This window comes from Moschus berezovskii, chromosome 4, assembly GCF_049115385.1.
Source record: "Moschus berezovskii isolate FMDL1 chromosome 4, NW_MosBer_1.0, whole genome shotgun sequence".
Lineage (NCBI taxonomy): Eukaryota > Metazoa > Chordata > Mammalia > Artiodactyla > Moschidae > Moschus > Moschus berezovskii.
Genome location: NC_142463.1, coordinates 42,270,915 through 42,291,089, shown reverse-complemented (window position 1 = coordinate 42,291,089; position 20,175 = coordinate 42,270,915). Strand labels below are relative to the sequence as shown.

General features: G+C 38.8%; 1 pseudogene; it reads right to left on the bottom strand.

Annotated features, from left to right (window-relative positions):
* The window catches only part of LOC148778041 (polyadenylate-binding protein 1 pseudogene), a 32,867-nt pseudogene extending 14,410 nt beyond the window's left edge, over positions 1–18,457 (bottom strand).
* Between the last annotated feature and the right edge of the window lie 1,718 nt (positions 18,458–20,175).

The following is a 20,175-nucleotide window of genomic DNA, read 5'->3' as shown; positions in this document are numbered from 1 at the left end:
TTGGGAAGGATGGGAGAGAATGAGATAGTTTGATAGCATCACCAACTCAATGGACATGAATTTAAGCAAACTCCAGGAGATAGTGGAGGACAGAGGAGTCTAGTGTGCTGCACTTTGTGGGGTTGCAGAGTCGAACACTGCTTAGCAACTGAACAGCAACAGAACTAACCACATTAAAAAAGTGAATGGGAAGAGGTCAAATTAATTTTAGTATTATATTTTTATTTGAGATATCTAAATATTTTCAATCCTGGATGTTCATTAGAAGGACTGATGCTGAAGCTGAAACTGCAATACTTTGGCCACCTCATGCGACGAGTTGACTCACTGGAAAAGACTCTGATGCTGGGAAAGGTTGGGGGCGGGAGGAGAAGGGGACGACAGAGAATGAGATGGCTGGATGGCATCACTGACTCTGTGGACATGAGTTTGAGTGTACTCCGGGAGTTGGTGATGGACAGGGAGGCCTGGCGTGCTGTGATTCATGGGGTCGTGAAGAGTCGGACACGACTGAGCGACTGAACTGAACTGAACTGAACTGAAATATTTTCAATAAACAATCCATATAAATTATTAATGAGATATTTCAATTTATTTCATTCTAAGCCTTTGAAGCCTTTGTATATTTTGCACTTAAATGAGGGTGAAGGAGTAGAGTGAAAAAGCTGACTTAAAACTCAACATTCATAAAACTAAGATCATGGCATCCGGTCCCACCACTTCATAGCAAATAGATGGAGAAAAAGTGGAAACAGTGACAAATTTCATTTTCTTGGGCACCAAAATCACTACAGATGGTGACTGCAGCCACAAAATTAGTAGATGCTTTATTCCTTGGAAGAAGAGCTATGACAAACCTAGACAGTATATTAAAAAGCAGAAACATCACTCTGCCAACAAAGGTCTGTATAGTCAAAAATATGATTTTTCCAGTAGTCATGTATGGAAATAAGAGTTGGATCATAAAGAAGGCTGAGTGCTGAAGAATTGATGATTTTGAATTGTGGTGCTGGAGAAGACTTTTGAGAATCACTTAGACAGCAAGGATATCAAACCAGTCAATCCTAAAGGAAATTAACCTTGAATATTTGGAAAGACTGATGCTGAAGTTGAAGTTCCAATAATGTGGCCACCTGATGTGAAGAATTGACTCACTGGAAAAGACCCTGACTCACTGGGAAAGAATGAGGGCAGGAGGAGAAGGGGGTGACAAAGGATGAGATGGTTTGATGGCATCACCAATTCAATGGACATGAGTGTGAGCAACCTCCAGGAGATAGTAAAGGACAGGGAAGCATGGCATGCTTCAGTCTATGGAGTTGCAAAGAGTTGAATATGACTTAGCAACTGAACAACAACGAACAACTACAAGGCACAATTTAATTAGGACTAGCCACATTTTAAGTGATCAATACCACAAGTGGCTATTGGCTACCATTCTGGACAAGGTAGTTCCATATTATAATTGTGGTTGTGGTTACACAGCTGCATACTTTTATCAAAACTCATTGAATCATACATTCAAAGTTGACACAGTTTATTGTATATAAGATATATAAAGCTAATTTTTTTAAAAAAGCAAAGTAGTTGATTTGTGAGTCTGCTCACATAAAAGACCTTTTCTCCCACACTGAAAAGCAAAGCTCAAGAATACAGAAGAAATACAAAAACAAACAAACAAGAAACACTCCTGTATAAGAATTTTACAATCTAAAAGGAAAGTGAAACTAATATATATTATATTGCACAACAATCCATGACATACATAATATAGAAGTGGTTTTGGTTCCAACTTCAAGTTCAGTAAATTAGTTCTAGAAAATAATGCCACCAATTCTGAACTGGAATAGCAAGACACATATAAAACCTGGCAGGTTATTTTTCTATGACCTTATCACAACTAAATCCTTTGGTTCAATGCAAGAAATACAGAAATCAGAAATCCTGATCTGTATCCTGAATATTCCTCCACTAGTCAGTTATGTGATATACTTCTCTGACTTTAGTTTCCTCTCTATAATAATAATTGCACCACTTTAATTTGCTTCACCACTCATTTAAATTACCTCGTATATACTCAGTGCTGCATCAGGCATTTTGCATCATTCCTTTCTCTCTACAACAAAATTTAGCAAACGATTATCCAAATTTTATAGATAAGCAAACTAAGACTTAGAGAAGTAACTTACTCAAGATTGCAAGCTATTAAGTACTGAATTAGATTTAAATGAAGGTTCTTCTAGTTCAAAAAGCCCATATACATTCTACTAGACAGCATTCTCTCCCAAGAGAGAGTTAAGGCTGGATGTTCTCCAAGAACTGATGATACACTATAGCACAAAGTAGTGACCAAGAACACAAATTCTAGGGTCATTAGGATAAGGCTAGAATTCCACCTCAGCCTCTGACAGATTTTACTGAACCACAAGTCCCAATTCCCTCATACTGTCTTGTATGCAAAAATTCTGCAGTCAGACTCCCCAGGTGCATTGTTTATCTGTCGTGTGATTTGAGGGACATTACTTAACCCCTATCCTTCTTAACTTTCCTAAAGGTAGTGAGGACAAAATAGGTTAATATGATTTAGACATTTAGAATTGTGGTTGGCTCTATAACTGTTGTTAGCTATTATCATTGTGTTTCTAGATGACTTTGGCAATCACTTTAAATTTTGCAGTTCAACGATTCTATAATTTATAAATTATTGTGCACCAATAGTGAACCATTTTCCCTCTGAATTTGTTTGTGTTTTTGCCTTAAAAATTCCAAAGTGGTTTGCAAAGTTTGTAAGCTAAGAGTGACTTTTAGTTTTCAGTCGATTAAATCCTAATGCTAAAAAGAAAACAGTGACAGTTAATCGCTCAGTCATGTGCAACTCTTTGTGACCCCATAAGAGTAGTCCACCAGGCTCTTCTGTTCAGGGAATTCTCCAGGCAAGAATACTAGAATGAGTTGCCATTTTCTTCTCCAGAGGATCTTCCCAACTCTGGGAATGAACCCGAGTCTCCTGCGCTGCAGGCAGGTTTTCTACTGTTTGAGCCACCAGGGAAGCCCAAGGCTAAAATGCTAAAAAGAAACTGCTTTTAATACAACTGTCCAAACTAAAAAGAAGCTAGTTTCGATGGATATGCCTTCTGTTGCAGGGACTTATTAGTTCATTAGGTAAGTGAGAGTTCTTTGAAAGGCTCTTCTGTTAGGCAACAACTATAAACTCAGTTTATTATTTTGAAAAGTCATTAACCATTAAGTTTTTATAAAATCTAAAGGGCAGCCCTTCTTCTAACATATCAAGCTCTACCTCTTTCGAGTCAGTGTATTTTCTATTCTTTCTGTCTGGAATTCTCTTGACTTATACAGCATCTTTTTACTTCCCTAAGGTCTCTGATCAGATGTCACTTCCTCAGAAAGTTCTTCCCTAACCACCTTTTACTGCTCTCATCCATTGGTTTTACTTCATATATTTCTCATGCCTTGACTATGAGTTATAACAATTTTCTTAATGTCCGTTGCATATGTGTGTATGTGTGTTTCCCTATAATTTCAACGACTTTGTTCAATGGAGTATCCACAATACCTAGAACTGTACCTAGCATAGAACAGATGTACAATTTTAGAAATCATTGAATGTATGAATGAACATCAGAGGTCCAAATGATCCCTTGGTCTGTTCTGGTTCTAAATGTTTGACTCTAAAATTTAAGGGGCATAGAGGTAAACTGATTTGTCACTCTTCCTCTTGGTACAGAATGAAAACATCAAATTACAAATAGGTCTATTTCAAAATGCTTGCTAAACAAGCAATTTTAAGGATAATTCAATAAAGTTGCTTGAAAAATAAGTACATAAATAAATGCCTGTATGAAAAAAGTTAAAGAAGAAATTCACTTCAGCTAGATTAGGTTTAGTGTTGTCCATTTTCTAGAAGTTTCAAGTAAGTAAGAGTAGGATAAGTCTTTGCCTCTCTCATTGTTGTTGGCCACTGTAGAAAGGGCATATTGATAACAAGACACTTTGACCTAAACTACAGCACAGAAGATTAGAAATATGATATATCATACTGGAAAAAGAAAGCACAGCTTTTAATACCCAAGAACATCCTAGATCCTAACCTCAGCTTCACTACTATTATGCTATTATGTTATTTACTGTCCCTATTCCTCAATCTCTTAATATTATGGGGGGTGGGAAGATAAAATAATACCCACCTTGCCTTGCCGTTGTTAAAATTAGGTGAAGGCCTAGGGCATCTGTTCTAAAATCATCTTTAACAAATGCTGCTTTCTATCCCCTCATCGACTGATGTGCTCCTTGCCTGACTCTGAGAGTTTGGCTCCCAGCCTTCCTGCCTGGATTATTGAAGCTACTGTGCAGCCTTCGGTATTCCATAAATTGTCTCCCTGGTCCACTAGTACAGTCTGTTCAAATGCCACAGTCACACCACCAGCCCTACCCTACAGCTACTCATCTATGTAACCTCAGAATTACATTTTCACCCTCATAACAAGGTTTTAAGTGATTCCTAAAATATATGTATTACTCTAAATATTAAAGTGCGATTATGTGTAAAGTTCCCAAACTTTTTCTAAATTGTTTCTCTTAAGTGATGAATGTGGCCAAGAAGACTAGTTAAGGGATCTTCGGATCTTTCTTGACTGAAATCTCCTCCTGTTTTAGGCTCACTTCTACTTTCTCAATTCCAGTCTCCCTGGACTTTTTTTAGTTCCTCTCAATTTTCACAGGTCCTTTGCACCTGTTCTTTTCTTTGTCTATACTATTTCCATCCATCTTTTCTTTCCTTATGCCTCTCCAACCCTTCGACCCTTCATTTCTTAGCTTACATGTTACTTCTGAGAGATTTTCCCTGACCCGTGAATCAGAACAGATGTACTTGTTAAACTCACCACATCATGTATCTTCTCTTTATAGTACTTTATAGTACATTTTTATTTTTGTTTATACATACCTGCATGCATGCTCAGTCTTGTCTGACTCTTTGTAACCCATGGGCTGTGGCCCGCCAGGCTCCTCTGCCCATGTAATATTCCAGGCAAGAATACTGAAATAGGTTGCCATTTCCTCCTCCAGGGGAACTTCCTGATTCAGGGATTGAACCTGCATCTCTTGCACTCCTGCACCGGCAGGCAGATTCTTCACCACTGCACCACTTGGAAGCCCCTTTGTTTGTACTATCATTTAATTCATCTATAATTCCCAATATCTTCATTTTTTCAACCTCTTTGAGTCAGGAATCATGTTTACTTTACTTACCATTGTATAAGAGCACTTAATACACAGACAGATACATAGTAGGTCCATGATAAATATCTGAAAGAATAAACATAATATGCAAAGAAATCTGTATGCAGGTCAGGAAGCAACAGTTAGAACTGGACATGGAACAACAGACTGGTTACAAATAGGAAGAGTACGTCAAGGCTGTATATTGTCACCCTGCTTATTTAACTTATATGCAGAATACATCAAGAGAAACGCTGGCCTGGATGAAGCACAAGCTGGAATCAAGACTGCTGGAAGAAATAATCAATAACATCGAATATGCAGATGAAACCACATTTATGCAGAAAGTGAAGAGGAACTAAAAAGCCTCTTGATGAAAGTGAAAGAGAGTGAAAAAGTTGGCTTAAAACTCAACATTCAGAAAACTAAGATCATGGCATCTGGTCCCATTACTTCATGGCAAATAGATGGGGAAACAGTGGAAACAGTGACAGACTTGACTTTGGGGGGCTCCAAAATCACTGTTTCAGCTTTAGCATCAGTCCTTCCAATGAACACCCAGGATTGATCTCCTTTAGAATGGACTGGTTGGATCTCCTTGCAGTCCAAGGGACTCTCAAGAGTCTTCTCCAACACCACAGTTCAAAAGCATCAATTCTTCGGCGATCAACTTTCTTCACAGTCCAACTCTCACATCCATACATGACCACAGGAAAAACCATAGCCTTGACTAGACAGACCTTGGTTGGAAAAGTAATGTCTCTGCTTTTTAATATACTATCAAGGTTGGTCATAACTTTCCTTCCAAGGAGTAAGCGTCTTTTAATTTCATGGCTGCAATCAGCATCCTCAGTGATTTTGGAGCCCCAAAAAATAAAGTCTGACACTGTTTCCACTGTTTTTCCATCTATTTCCCATGAAGTGATGGGACCAGATGCCATGATCTTTGTTTTCTGAATGTTAAGCTTCAAGCCAACCTTTTCACTCTCCTCTTTCACTTTCATCAAGAGGCCTTTGAGTTCCTCTTCACTTTCTGCCATATGATGCTGGGAAAGGTTGGGGGCGGGAGGAGAAGGGGACGACAGAGAATGAGATGGCTGGATGGCATCACCGACTCTGTGGACATGAGTTTGAGTGAACTCCGGGAGTTGGTGATGGACAGGGAGGCCTGGTGTGCTGTGAATCATGGGGTCGCAGAGAGTCGGACACGACTGACCGACTGAACTGAACTGAACTGAAAATCACTGTAGGTGGTGACTGCAGCCATGAATTTAAATACACTTGCTCCTTGGAAGAAAAGTTATGACCAAACTAGACAGCATATTAAAAAGCAGAGACATTACTTTGCCAACAAAGGTGAGTGTAGTCAAAGTTATGGTTTTTCCAGTAGTCATGTATGATTGTGAGAGTTGGACTATAAAGAAAGCTGAGTGCCAAAGAATTGATGCTTTTGAACCATGGTGTTGGTGAAGACTCTTGACAGTCCCTTGGACTGCAAGGAGATCCAGTCAGTCAATCCTAAAGGAAATCAGTCCTGAATATTCGTTGGAAGGACTGATGCTGAAGCTGAAACTCCAATACATGGCCAAATGATACAAAGAAATGACTCATTGGAAAAGACCCTGATGCTGGAAGAGATTGAAGGCAGGAGAAGGGGGCGACAGAGGATGAGATGGTTGGATGGTATCACCAACTCAATGGACATGAGTTTGAGTAAGCTCCGGGAATTGGCGATGGACAGGGATGCCTGGAGTGCTGCAGTCCATGGACAAAGAGTTGGACACAACTGAACGACTGAAGTGAACTGAACTGATGCAAAGAAACAGACTGAATCAAGATTAAAATTATTATATACAGATGTCATTATATTTTTCTGTTTTTGCAAATGTTCATTAATTTAGCCTGATGATCTCCATATAAAATTTTTAATTTTCACTGGAAAAAGTAAAAAAGTTGCTGACCTTTGGTCATTAATTCAATCTTTCTTTGTTTATCACAAGCCATATTCTATGAGAACCACTGCAGATACAAAGATGCAGAATCTGTGTAGCACAAATTCTACTTCTAATTGTATAAGCTTGTATTTCTTTCTTCTGTTGTTATATTATGGATTTTAGATATATCACCAGTGAATACAGATACCCAATATAGTTATTCTTTAGAAATGAATATAGGAGGAAAACATAGTACGTAGAAATGGTTAATGCTGATCATGCAGGCACTGGAAATTTACTGTTTAGTATAACAGTTATTTAACAGACTCCACCAACAGCCCTGTCACAATGCCATCCATCCAAGCCTCTAAAATATACTCTATCAGTGAAAAAAGGCAGTTACTGGGTTCTACTCCTGGGCAACTTCAACTCTGCTCTCTTCAGAAATGACGCCTCATGTAATTATTAATAAGTGTCTAAATTTCATCTGCTGGGTACGTCTATGGATAGTAGTTGATTAGAAGTGATAGGAAAATTATCCTAATTTCAGAAAAAAATTTAGGATCAGGCATACCATGGAAACAATGTACAATCTAACATGTGATTTTACTTTGCAATTTCCACATAATCATTTATTAGAGTTATTAATGCCCAAGGGGAAAGAGCTCTTCCTTATAAACACAGTAACACAGTGAGCAGTAACCTGAATTTTTTGGAACCTCATTCTTTAGAAGGAGAGTTTTCTTTTGAGCTTTTGAAGTTGCCCACAAGAGTTATGTTGGTTGCTTATAACCAAGGAAACCACAGGAAACTTGGTTGCTAGGAAACCACTGAATTGTCTCCATGAAGATCACCACAGTAGGCTTGGCTTGAATAGAACAGATGCTAGGAAAATAAAATTATGAAGTTATAGTTACTTTTTTTTCCAACCTAGGATGTCTCTTTAATTGCCAGTTAAATCTTTTTTCCTAAGAGGAACCATTTGTCATTTCTGAAAGGCCATCACACAGGTAGAACAGGGGCCACCACAGGGTGCTGCCAGAGCTGCAGGAAATGGGCACTGTATCTTGTGTGAGTCTAGGCTTCAGTACACAAATTCTTCCCTTGCCCAATTAATTTAGCCACCTAGGGAAGGGATGCAGTGACAGCTCCTGTCACCCCAACTGAGGGACAGATTATTTAAAAAAACATGCACATTTGTAATTGAATATTTTCAGACCTATGACTTCCAACAATCTCTAGTATGCTTTAAGGAGAGTAGAAGTCCATGCCTCCTTCCTAAAAATTTTAAATTAAATTGTGATGATACAATATAAGGACAAAGAAATGGCTAACCTTGGCCAAGCTTCTGAACCATCTAAGTTCCCTTTTAGAAAATAGAGTGACCCAGAGTTTCATTCAAATATCATACTTGTTTTCCTGTCATCTGTCCTTCCCTATATATAATTATTAGTGATGCATTTGTAAATCTATCTAAACCTGTTTAGTCTCCGAATATATTTCTAGCCCCTACCATACCTGGAAAAAATAGGATTTATAGCCTGAGCACACAATCACAGGAAATAATACTTCCTTTTACCTGCCTCAAACCTAACTTTCAAGGTAATTCTTTCTACTTTTCTAGAACTACATTTATTTTATTCACACTCTTTTTCTCTCTAGTTCTATTATCTCTATGCTTGCCAAGATCACTTTGTCCCAAAGTTGCCATCTCCCTTATATCACCAATATATGTTTTTCAAAATAAATTTATGGGATGCAATTCTGAAAATCCCTTCTTCTGCTTTATAAGAGTTAAATTTGTCAGCCACATAAATCAAGGGTCTGTTGTATGCCTCTCTGAATGTAGATTTAGATTTCCTGTTGATATTCAAATGAATAAAAAGCTTCCCTAAATTGTATCCTGCAGGCAGTGATCCTATGGGACCACTGAGTGCATGCTAAGTCATTTCTGTCTTGTCTGACCCTCCGTGACGCTATGGACTGTAGATCTCCAGGATCTCTGGAGAGTTTTAAATAAGGGAGATGATACAAACTGATAATCAGATCCTGGTAGATAATTTTGATGGCAATCAAATAACAAGTTTTGGTGTAAGATAACACTGGAAGTAAACAGAATAGTTAAGAAACTATGTGTGTATTTTAGAACACACAAAAATAAGCTTGTTTTTGTTTAGCTTGAAAAGAGCTGGGATATCACTAAACAGTTTATAAATCTTCAAGAAGTCTATGGGATTATCTCAGATGCAATCTCAGCAAGATGACTGACTTAGTACTTTATATGTACTTTATATGGTACTTTTGAAAAAAAATCTCTTCATCTTCATAGGCAAGATGAAAAATCTGGGGAGACTGCGGGTGAACTGTCTGCACAACACTAATGATAAACCATTAATAAATGGCATACGCATGAGATGATCTATGCTGGCATGGCCAGACTGGTCCTGGCCTTGTCCCTTTCTTATCCCCCTTCTGTAGCAACAACTCAGATAAACATATAGAAAACATATTTAAGATGCCTGAGTCCAACAAATCTGAGAGGGAAATGACCATAAGGTATTACAAAATCAGTATGCTAAAAATGAGAAACTATCTATAAAGATAATAAAAGCTGCAATGTAATGAATGGTTACTATTTATAAGGTACTTTATAGAGCTCTCACAACCTCAATATAATTATTCTTATTTCAAAAATTAAGAACTTGCTTTTCAGACAAGTTGTGTAAGAGTTAAGTTAATTAGTAACAGAGCCTGGGCTTATGCTCATGTCTAGTTAGTTAGACTGGTTAGTTTATACTTTGAGAAAAACAAGCTCAGTGGCTTAAGGCAGGAAATTTTATTATTCACTCATCCTACCTATCTCAAGTGGGTCATGTAGGGGAATTCTGCTTATTATAGTCACTCAGGGACCCTAGCAGACAAGGAATCTTGTCTCTAAGACTGCCGATGTGCTAATTCGTAAACTAAATCTTATAGCTTCTGCCTAGAAATGACACAGTCTGCCTACTCACATTCCAGGAGCTAAGAGGTGGTCACTGAGCTAGATCTAACTTACGGGGGAGAAGGGTTTTAATCCTATTGCTCCAGGCAGAAGAACTGAAACTTTTATGAAAAGCCCTGGTGATTACCAAATTTTTTCCACTTTACCTTGTTGAATACTCAATAGTATGATATTGGAAACAAAGATAAATAGACAAGTCTCCATTTCATTTAGGGTGAAAAAAATACAGAAATACAAGTATAGCCTAGAGTAGATTTGACTCAGCAGCACAAGTTGTAAAAATAGTTAAGATTTATGAGAGTAGAACCTCGCAAGGAACCATCTATGTAATGAAGCTGCATGAATAGGCTTATTAATAGCATTATAAAGTCATGATTCAGGCAGGCCAACAGGAAGTCCCCACATTTTCAATTCAGGTCTCCTGTCAAAACTTTCTTTCTAAGCTCCAGGCCCCTCCATCTAACTAAATACTAGACATCTCCACTTGGATATCCAGGGTACTTGGAACTCATTATTCCAAAACTGAACTTAATAATTTCTTGTCCTTAAAATATAACTCAGGAGCATAGTCACATGTTCCTTATCTGAACTGACACAGCTCAAGCCAATATCCCAAGTTAGAAAGCTCAAATTCCTGTGTTTTCTTCCCTTTCCTCTTCTCTGCTCCAGACAGCTGACTATCGAGTTCTCTTGAGCAAAGATCAAACTTGGCCTAATTTGTAGTTCCTCTCAGCTATTTTCAGAACTATCGCCATAGCCTCTTAGCTGATCTCCTTGACTCAAGTTCGGTTCACTTCAGATCATTTTGCATATTTCTGCCAATGTCATCTTTCTAAGATGCTCCTTAAAATATGGTCTCCTTACTTGAAAGCCCAATGGCTGTTAATAGTCACAGAAAAAAGTTCAAGCCCAACTGTGTGAAACCTAGTGTTAATTGCTCAGTTATGTCTGATTCTTTTGTGATCCCATGGACTGCAGCCCCTCAGATTCCTCTGTCCATGGAATTCTCCAGGCAAGAATACTGGAGTGGATTGTCATTCCCTTCTCTAGGGGATTTTCCCAACCAAGGGATTGAATTCCAAGTCTCTTGCATTGCAGACAGTTTCTTTTACTGTCTGAGTTATGGCTTCATCTTTTGTCTGTCAACCCACACTTCACTGGCATGAAGCTACCAGTTATTCTCTGAACATCCCAAACACTCTGATATTCCATAACTCTGTTCCCTTGTACTTGCAGGTCTCTCCCTGGCATGGGTACCTGTCTCTACACAGTCTGATGAATTTCCATTCAATTTTTTTATGATCCAACTCAAATATTGCTTTTCTCAATTACACTTCACTCTTCAACAACTCTATTATCATCCTTACCATACTGTATTAGAATTATTTCTTTACAAATCTATCTCCTCTGCTAGACTACATGGTGTGATGGGAGTTAATTGCCCTAGAACTTAACATGGGCCCTAAAGTTTTGGAAGATTTAGGATGAAGATGAGTTGGAGAATGAAATGCTAATTGGATGGAACTAATGGTGAGATGTACAAACTGTACTGTTGGGTTAAAAGTTTTAGAAACTAAGTAAATTGTGAATATGTAACTGGCAAAATAAAAGCTTAAGATAGAAAAAATGATGATTATTAGCAACATCAGTAAGCACAATGCTCTGGTCTGTTCATTAATTAGAATTCACTAATGATTAATCATATAAGAAAATAAGCTTGAGGGTCTGGGATATCAGGAAGTGGAGAATGTTAAAAAATGTTGCTAAAATGACCTTCCTGAAAGAAGGTCATGGTGAAGTGCTGGCCTTGTCAGGTGGCTCCCAAACTCTGCTGATCCTTTGCAATACTGCACTGATGAACCCCTTTATAAAAATCGCAGGTAGCAAGGAGCCCAAATATTAACATCACACCTGACTGCATGCTCTTTGAGGAATTTTAAATTAGCAAAAAGGAAAGCATTTCCCTTGAGAACTGTTCTGGCATTTTATACTCACTTATTGCAACTGGTATGTGAGACCAAAGCAACGTGCTTTTAATAAAACACTCCATAAATGTGGGAGGGGTGTGTTTCATTACCCTGGTGATAATTCTCCTTTTTTCTCTTCAGAGAAGAAAGGCTCTGAACCCTGCTGAGCTGATAAAATTGGCTCGATGAATCCCTATAGCGAGAGTAGCATTAGCAGTGGGATTGCATAGATTTCTGATGGCAAAAGCTTGGGTAGCTTTTCATTACTGAAGTTGCCTGATTGCTTTGTTTCAAACCTTTTCCTCAATTCCTTTCTTTCTCTATTTAAAATCACTACAACAAACAAATGAAATGATAACACAAGCAGCAGCGTGGGCTGAGCCCCTCATCACCGACAGCTGCATAAACTTGCAGTCAAAACACCTATTTTTGAGGCTAATGCAAACAAAGCCTGTCATACTTCCCCCTCACCTGTCAAGACCAAGGATAATGTGCACTGTATGCCCCAGATCTTTGTACTTATGCTGGCAAAGTGTATCCAGAACCCAGGAGAAGTTTCTGGAATAAGAGTGCCCAGACATTCTGCTTATGATGGCAACCTATTGTTCTGTTTTCATCTTCTGCCAAGTTATCATTTCCCTAGCTGTTTGTAGAACCACTCTAGATTCCCCTTCTCCCAAAATAAAACTTCTCAGATTCTCTAATAGCTGCTTCCTATGAAGGTACATGACAGGAAGTGCTGCTAGCTCATATTAAAACTTCCCCATTCATTAAATTTGTACCTTCTCCCATTATTAAGAGAACTTCTAAATTTCTCTGTCTGTACTTTTCTCATAAAAATCCCTTTTTTAAACTCAATGACTTGTTCCAAACCACTTCATCATCCTATGTTTCATAAAAAATTTAATGGGATCCAATCCTCTTAGTCTCACTAAAATTACTCTGTGTCTAAAATCAGCTTAAAGTCAGTCTAAGGACTTTCTAAGGACAGATACTTATACCTGCAACCTGTAGGTTCTACCCCACTTGGTCCCTAAATCATTGGTTCTTAAATCTTATTTGACAATCACTTGGGAGTCTGTCAAACATGCAGCTTCCCAAGCCCTATGCCAAAAGGTCCTAGATGGACCTGGTTGGAGCACAGGAGTGTGCATGTTGATAAGCACTTCTAAGTGATTCTGTTATACATGCTGAGAACCACCCATAAGTCAATAAGAACAAAGTCCCAGCATTCATGTTTTTAGTCCCATCTCACTAATCCTACATTTTCTATATCCTGATTTGAGTGAATCAGCACATAAACAAATCCATCCACAATCCCACATCCTTCACCATTTCTGCCCTAACTCTGTGTGCATGTCAGTGCTAACCCACAATTCTTGATTAGTACTATGTTTCTAGCCAAAATGAAAATTGTGTAGCTCTCACACTCTGCCTAGTTTCCATCAGGGAGAATCTACCCCAATTACAGTCTGAATTTCTACCAAAACTCCAGATACAGTTCCCAGGAGAATGAAGAGAACAACCCCTATCTGGAAAAAACAGGTGAGATCTACCATAACTGATCTCACTGGATGCATGCCATCCCCCAACTTCTATATATAAGCCTCAAGACCTCTAGAGTATTCACCTGGACAGCATCTTCTCTAACAGTTAGATCCTTAGCCCTTCTACTGGGTGAGAGCTTTGGGGGGTAAAACCACAGCAATTTCCCTGCTTGCCATGTGAGAATTATTTCTTACTATTTTTAAAAATTATTTTATTTATTTTAATTGGAGGCTAATTGCTTTACATTATTGTAGTGGTTTTTGCCATACACTGATATGAATCAGCCATGGGTGTACATGTATCCCCCGTCCTGAACCCCCCTCCCACCTCCCTCCCCATCCCATCCCTCAGGGTTGACTCAGTGCAGCGGCTTTGTTTCATGCATCGAATCTGGACTGGTGATCTATTTCACATATGGTAATATACATGTTTCAATGCTATTCTCTCAAATCAGCCCACCTTCACCTTCTCCCACAGAGTCAAAAAGTGTGTTCTTTATATCTGTGCCTCTTTTGCTATCTCATATATAGGGTCATTGTTACCATCTTTCTAAATTCCATATATATGCATTAATATACTGATTCAAATGTGTTATTTTTAATAGCTGACTAATATTCCATTGTGTATATGTACCACAGCTTTCTTATCCATTCATCTGCCGATGGACATCTAGGTTGCTTCCACGTTCTAGCTATTATAAAACTCTCACTGTTTGCAGATGGCATGATCCTCTACATAGAAAATCCTAAAGACACCACCAAAAAATTACTAGAGCTAATCAATAAATATAGTAAAGTTTCAGGATATAAAATTAGCCCACAGAAATCCCTTGCATTCCTACACACTAACAATGAGAAAACAGAAAGAGAAATTAAGGAAAAAAGTCCATTCACCATTGTGATGAAAAGAATAAAATACTTAGGAATAAATCTATCTAAAGAAACAAAAGACCTATATACAGAAAACTATAAAACACTGATGAGGGAAATCAAATATGACACAAATCAATGGAGAAATATACCATGCTCATGGATCAGAAAAATCAATACAGTGAAAATGAGTATGCTACCCAAAGCAATCTATAGATTCAATGCAATCCCTATCAAGCTACCAATGGTATTGTTCACAGAACTAGAACAAATAATTTCACAATTTGTATGGAAATATATAAAACCTCAAATAGCCAAAGCAATCTTGAGAAAGAAGAATGGAACTGGAAGAATCAACCTGCCTGACTTTAGACTATACTACAAAGTTACAGTCATCAAGACAAGTATGGTACTGGCACAAAGACAGACATATAGATCAAAAGAACAGAATAGAAAGCCAAGAGATAAATTCATGCACCTATGGACACCTTATCTTTGACAAAGGAGGCAAGAATATACAATGGAGAAAAAACACTCTCTTTAACAAGTGGTACTGGGAAAACTGGTCAACCACCTATAAAAGAATGAAACTAGAAAACTTTCTAACACCATACACAAAAATAAATTGAAAATAGATTAAAGATCTAAATGTAAGACCAGAAACTATAAAATTCCTAGAGGAACACATAGGCAAAACACTATCATAAATCACAGCAGGATCCTCTGTGACCCACCTCCCAGAGTAATGGAAATAAAAGCAAAAATAAACAAATGAGACCTAATTAAACATAAAAGCGTTTGCACAGTGAAGGAAACTATAAGTAAGGTGAAAAGACAGCCTTCAGAATGGAAGCCAATAATAGCAAATGAAGTAACTGACAAAGAATTGATCTCAAAAATATACAAGCAGCTCATCATGCAGCTCAATAGCAGAAAAATAAACGACCCAATCAAAAAATGGGCCAAAGAACTAAACAGACATTTCTCCAAAGAAGAAGTACATATGGCTAACAAACACATGAAAAGATGCTCAATATCACTCATTATCAAAGAGATGCTAATCAAAACCACAATGAGGTACCATCTCACACCGGTCAGAATGGCTGCTATCAAAAAGTCTACAAATAAATGCTGGAAAGGGTGCAGAGAAAAGGGAAACCTCTTACACTGTTGGTGGGAATGCAAACTAGTACAGCCACTATGGAGAACAGTGTGGAGATTCCTTAAAAATCTGAAAATAGAACTGCCATACAACCCAGCAATCCCACTGCTGGACATACACACCGAGGAAACCAGAATTGAAATAGACACGTGTACCCCAATGTTCTTACTGTTTTTTACTTCATTGCTATGATGTCACTGGCTAGACTTAGGGTCATTATTAGAAAAATTCCTATGAAATTCTTTACTGTAACTACTGTTACGATGTGGGCCAGAATGTTATTCACTAATCTACCCAATTTCCTCTTATCTTTTCCGTGGGGAGAAATTTCTGTCTGGTCTTGATACCAAAAATAGATTTACTGTTTATGAGCAATTGATTTATTTTTCATCACATGGACACCGGATTTTGTAAGAGAGGTTTCCGTTTTTGCCTTTGACTGCCAGGAAGCAGAGCCTCCCTCTAGTATTATGTCATATATGTTTTAAGTCATATTCCCAGCAACATTGTCATCAGTTTTATTTTTCTATTTTATTTCATACAAATACTCTCTTACTGTATTTCTCATATCTCTTATATGCTCTTACGTGTGTACTCAGCCACTCAGTCCTGTCCGACTTTTTGTGATCCCATGGATGGTAGCCCACCAGGCTCCTCTGTCCATGGAATTTTTCAGGCAAGAATACTGGAGCAGGTTGACATTTCCTTCTCCGGGGGATCTTCCTGACCCAGGTATCAAACACCCGTCTCCTGCATTGGCAGGCAGATTCTTTACCATTGTGCCACCTTGGAAGCCTCTATATTTCTTATAGAGTGTCTTAATATTTTTTTTAACTGAATGAAAGTTTACTCTTGACTTCTTTCTGTCCTGCCCATCTGGGTCTAAGATAGCAAGATAACTCAAAGGCTAAGCATGACAAATGATCCTATCAAACAAGCATGTATTTCATACCAACTGATGCTCAGAAAAACTGCACCTCATCTGAGGGATTTTAAAATAAGACAAAGTGCTTGCTCTTAAGGTACTTACAATACAGCTAGGGAAAGAAGCCTGGCATATATAGAACAACAGAACACAGTGCAATGAGAAATGCTAGCAACACAGTGGTATTGATGGTGAACAGTGCAGGAATTCAAAGATGAAGGAAATCAATGAAGATGTAATTGAGCAGGATCTTATGAGGCCTTTGTAGGACAAGTTTTTCTCCATATCCTCAGCTGTAGTTTCTTTCTGAAGAACCTAGATAATAGTATTTGATGCAAAGTTCCCAAATTGTTTTGCCAATGTGAAAACACCCCACCAAACTGAAGATGTTAACTACTTGATGACCTTGAGTAGAGAGCCCCAGGCCTCCTGGAGCCTAAAGACTATTGCTAACACCTGTGACATCACCCAGCTTCCTCATTACCAGCCAGTCAAAGAACTGTGCATGATCTTATTCTGTACCTTGCAACCCTCACCTCCCTCACCTGGCTTTCAGAAATGCTTTGCCGAAACTCTCTGGGGAGTTGGTGGTTTTTTAGGGTGTCAACTAAAAACTGGCACTTACCAAGAGCATTGTCAACGACTGAACAACAAGCATTTGTCACCTGCTTCTATGGAGAGCTCCATGCTGCTATAGCTGTTGAACTTCAACAACCCTAAGGGAGTTCAGGGTGGAGTGAGGCACTCTGTGCTCCAGTGGGACAGGTCTTTAGATGGATATTCTTAGGAACAGATTTTATGATCTCAATCCTTGCATCTCCTCATATCTAGAGAAGCACTAAATCCAGGGTGACATCAGATCTTCATGACTAACAAAAAAGCTTTTGTAAAATGAGTGCTTAATGGTATTGAACTCCCCCTTCACCAAAACCCTATATATTGACCTTCTCTCACTGCTGCTTTGGTGCAGTCTCTCAGAGCTATCTGATGTGCTATCTCCCGGGCTACAGTCCTCATTTTGCCCCAAACAAAACTGAACTCGCAACTCTCAAGATGTGCATCTTTTTTAGTTGACAAGGGCAAGAGCCACCTGTCTCCTTGCATCCAAACTGTGCTCACTGTGCAAATGCTCAGCTACTCAGTTGTGTCTGAATCTTTGTGACCTCATGGACTATAGCCTACCAGGCTTCTCTGTTCATGGAACTTTCCAGGCAAGAATACTGGAGTGGGTTGCCATTTTGGTGGGCTTGTAGTACAGCTACAGCTTCATCAACTTTAGAACGGAGAGACTCTGGAGACTCAAGCATATGAAGAAGTTCTGAATTATCAATCTCCAACAACATGCCAGTGATTTTACCAGCAAGAGTAGGGTGCATGGCTTGAATTAGAGGAAAGAGCCGTTCACCCAACATTTGCTTCTGCTCTTGAGGAGGGGCAGATGCCAACATGGAAGCAGTCAGAGGCTCCTGACCTTGTACATGAACAGCGGGCTGCTGCATGGTGACCTGTGGCTGTGCGTTAAGATGTTGTTGAGGATTGTGAACTCCCGCAGCATATTTGTACTGTGGAACGGTGCGAACAGCAGGAGTAGCTGCAGCTGCAGCAGCTGCGGGACGTGGACCCATCGTCTGTGTTGATGTGTTAGCAACACGCTGTGTCGACATGACTCGTGAAACCTGTGAAGAAGCTGGTCTCATAGTACTAAATGGTGGTCTAGGAGCGGCTGGGCGGATAGCACCGGGCATATTTTGGAATGGATGAGGTCTGGCACCCTGAGCAGTCCAGCGAGGACTTGGTCTTAGTTGAGCAATTTGGCTCGACCCAGGGATTGAAACTGCATCTCTGGCATCTCCTGAGTTGACAGGTGGATTCTTTACCACTGTACCACCTGGGAAGCCCCACGTTTCAATTTGTTTGGCCTCACTGTGCGTTGGCCATATGAACTTGCAGTAACAAAGCAAAAGTGAAAGTCACTCAGTTGTGTCCGACTCTTTGTGACTCCATGGACTATACAGTTCATGGAATTCTCCAGGCCAGGATACTGGAGTGGGTAGCCTATCCCTTCTCCAGTGGGTCTTCTCAACCCAGGAATCAAACTAGGGTTTCCTGCATTGCAGGTGGATTCTTTACCAACTGAGCTATCAGGGAAGCCTTGCATTAACAAAGGCAGGAAGAATTAGACATTTTCTGAAAGAGATAGGACTTGAACTTGCACTTATGTCATGGAGAGAATTTAAGGTTTTAGATTGACAGAATGGGAATGAGGACATTCTGGACCAAATGAAGTATGGAGTATAATATAGAGTTCAGCATGGGGTAGAGACACAAGGAACAGAGAAGAAATTTGAGGTGAAACAGGTGAGTTTGGATCCTGGCTTGACATGGGTAAGTTCCTTCTCCTGATGTGTAAATCAGGATGATGATGTCTACTAAGAGTCTCACTTTTTCAAGAATTGGAGATAAATTGTAAAATAAATATACAATATCTTGCACATGTTAAGCACTCAAAAGAAGCCATTTCTATGAGAATGGTAAGAAGTCTGGAGGTGAGATTTAGTGTCTCTGGCACACAGATTCCTTCCTCCTACAGCAGCTGTTCTACTGTGAGAAGTGGAAAACATAATTACATAGAGCTGGGGACAAATGGTGGGTGGGTCTGGTAAGTTAGCAGATAACTTTGGACTTGATAGAAGAGTAACAAATGAGCTATTTGAGTTACTGAACAGGGCAGTGACATGATGAAAGAAGTGTTTAAAGAGGATTAATGTGGTCAAGGAGGAAGAGAGTGAAGGAAAAAATACTATGGGCATGGACACTAATGCGAAGGCTGTTGTGATGATAGGCAGAAAGTGACAAAGTACAGGATAAGGGATATGTCAGAGGACTACAAAGCGGAGGTTTAGAAATACTTCAAAGAAAGTGTCGTCTTTACTTTCTTTAGAAAGGATTTTATGACTGACTCTATAGGGGAGATGATGAGTCAATGGTCAAGCCTAATCACAGTGATTGTCCTACAAATTGCCAGTTGTTTCTCTTTATCTCCCACTGGATCCTGAATTCTGCAAGGGAAAACAACATTTCTATCTGCCTCACCAGTGCAGTGCCTTGAATGGTATTTCAAGCATAGAAGATAATCATGATATTTTAAAATGCATTTCACTAATGAATAATAAATTCATGAATGAATTTTATTCATGGAAAATAAACCGAATGAGTAAATAAATAACATCAATGACTGCCACAAATAAAGATAGTGACCATGCACTGAGCACTTTTTTTAATGTGATGCAGGTTATTTATAAAAATGGAATAAATTCACTAGGATAACACCAGTTAATTTGGCAAACATCACAAACAAAACATACTGAAGGAAACATCTACCTTTTACTGTATACTGTACACCATATTAGCTAAACTTCCATTTGGCTACTGGTGAAAGGTTTCATGGTTCATCTTTTTTTAAATTAATTTTTATTGGAGTACAGTTGCTTTACAATTTGTGTTCATTTCTACTGCACAGCAAAATTAATA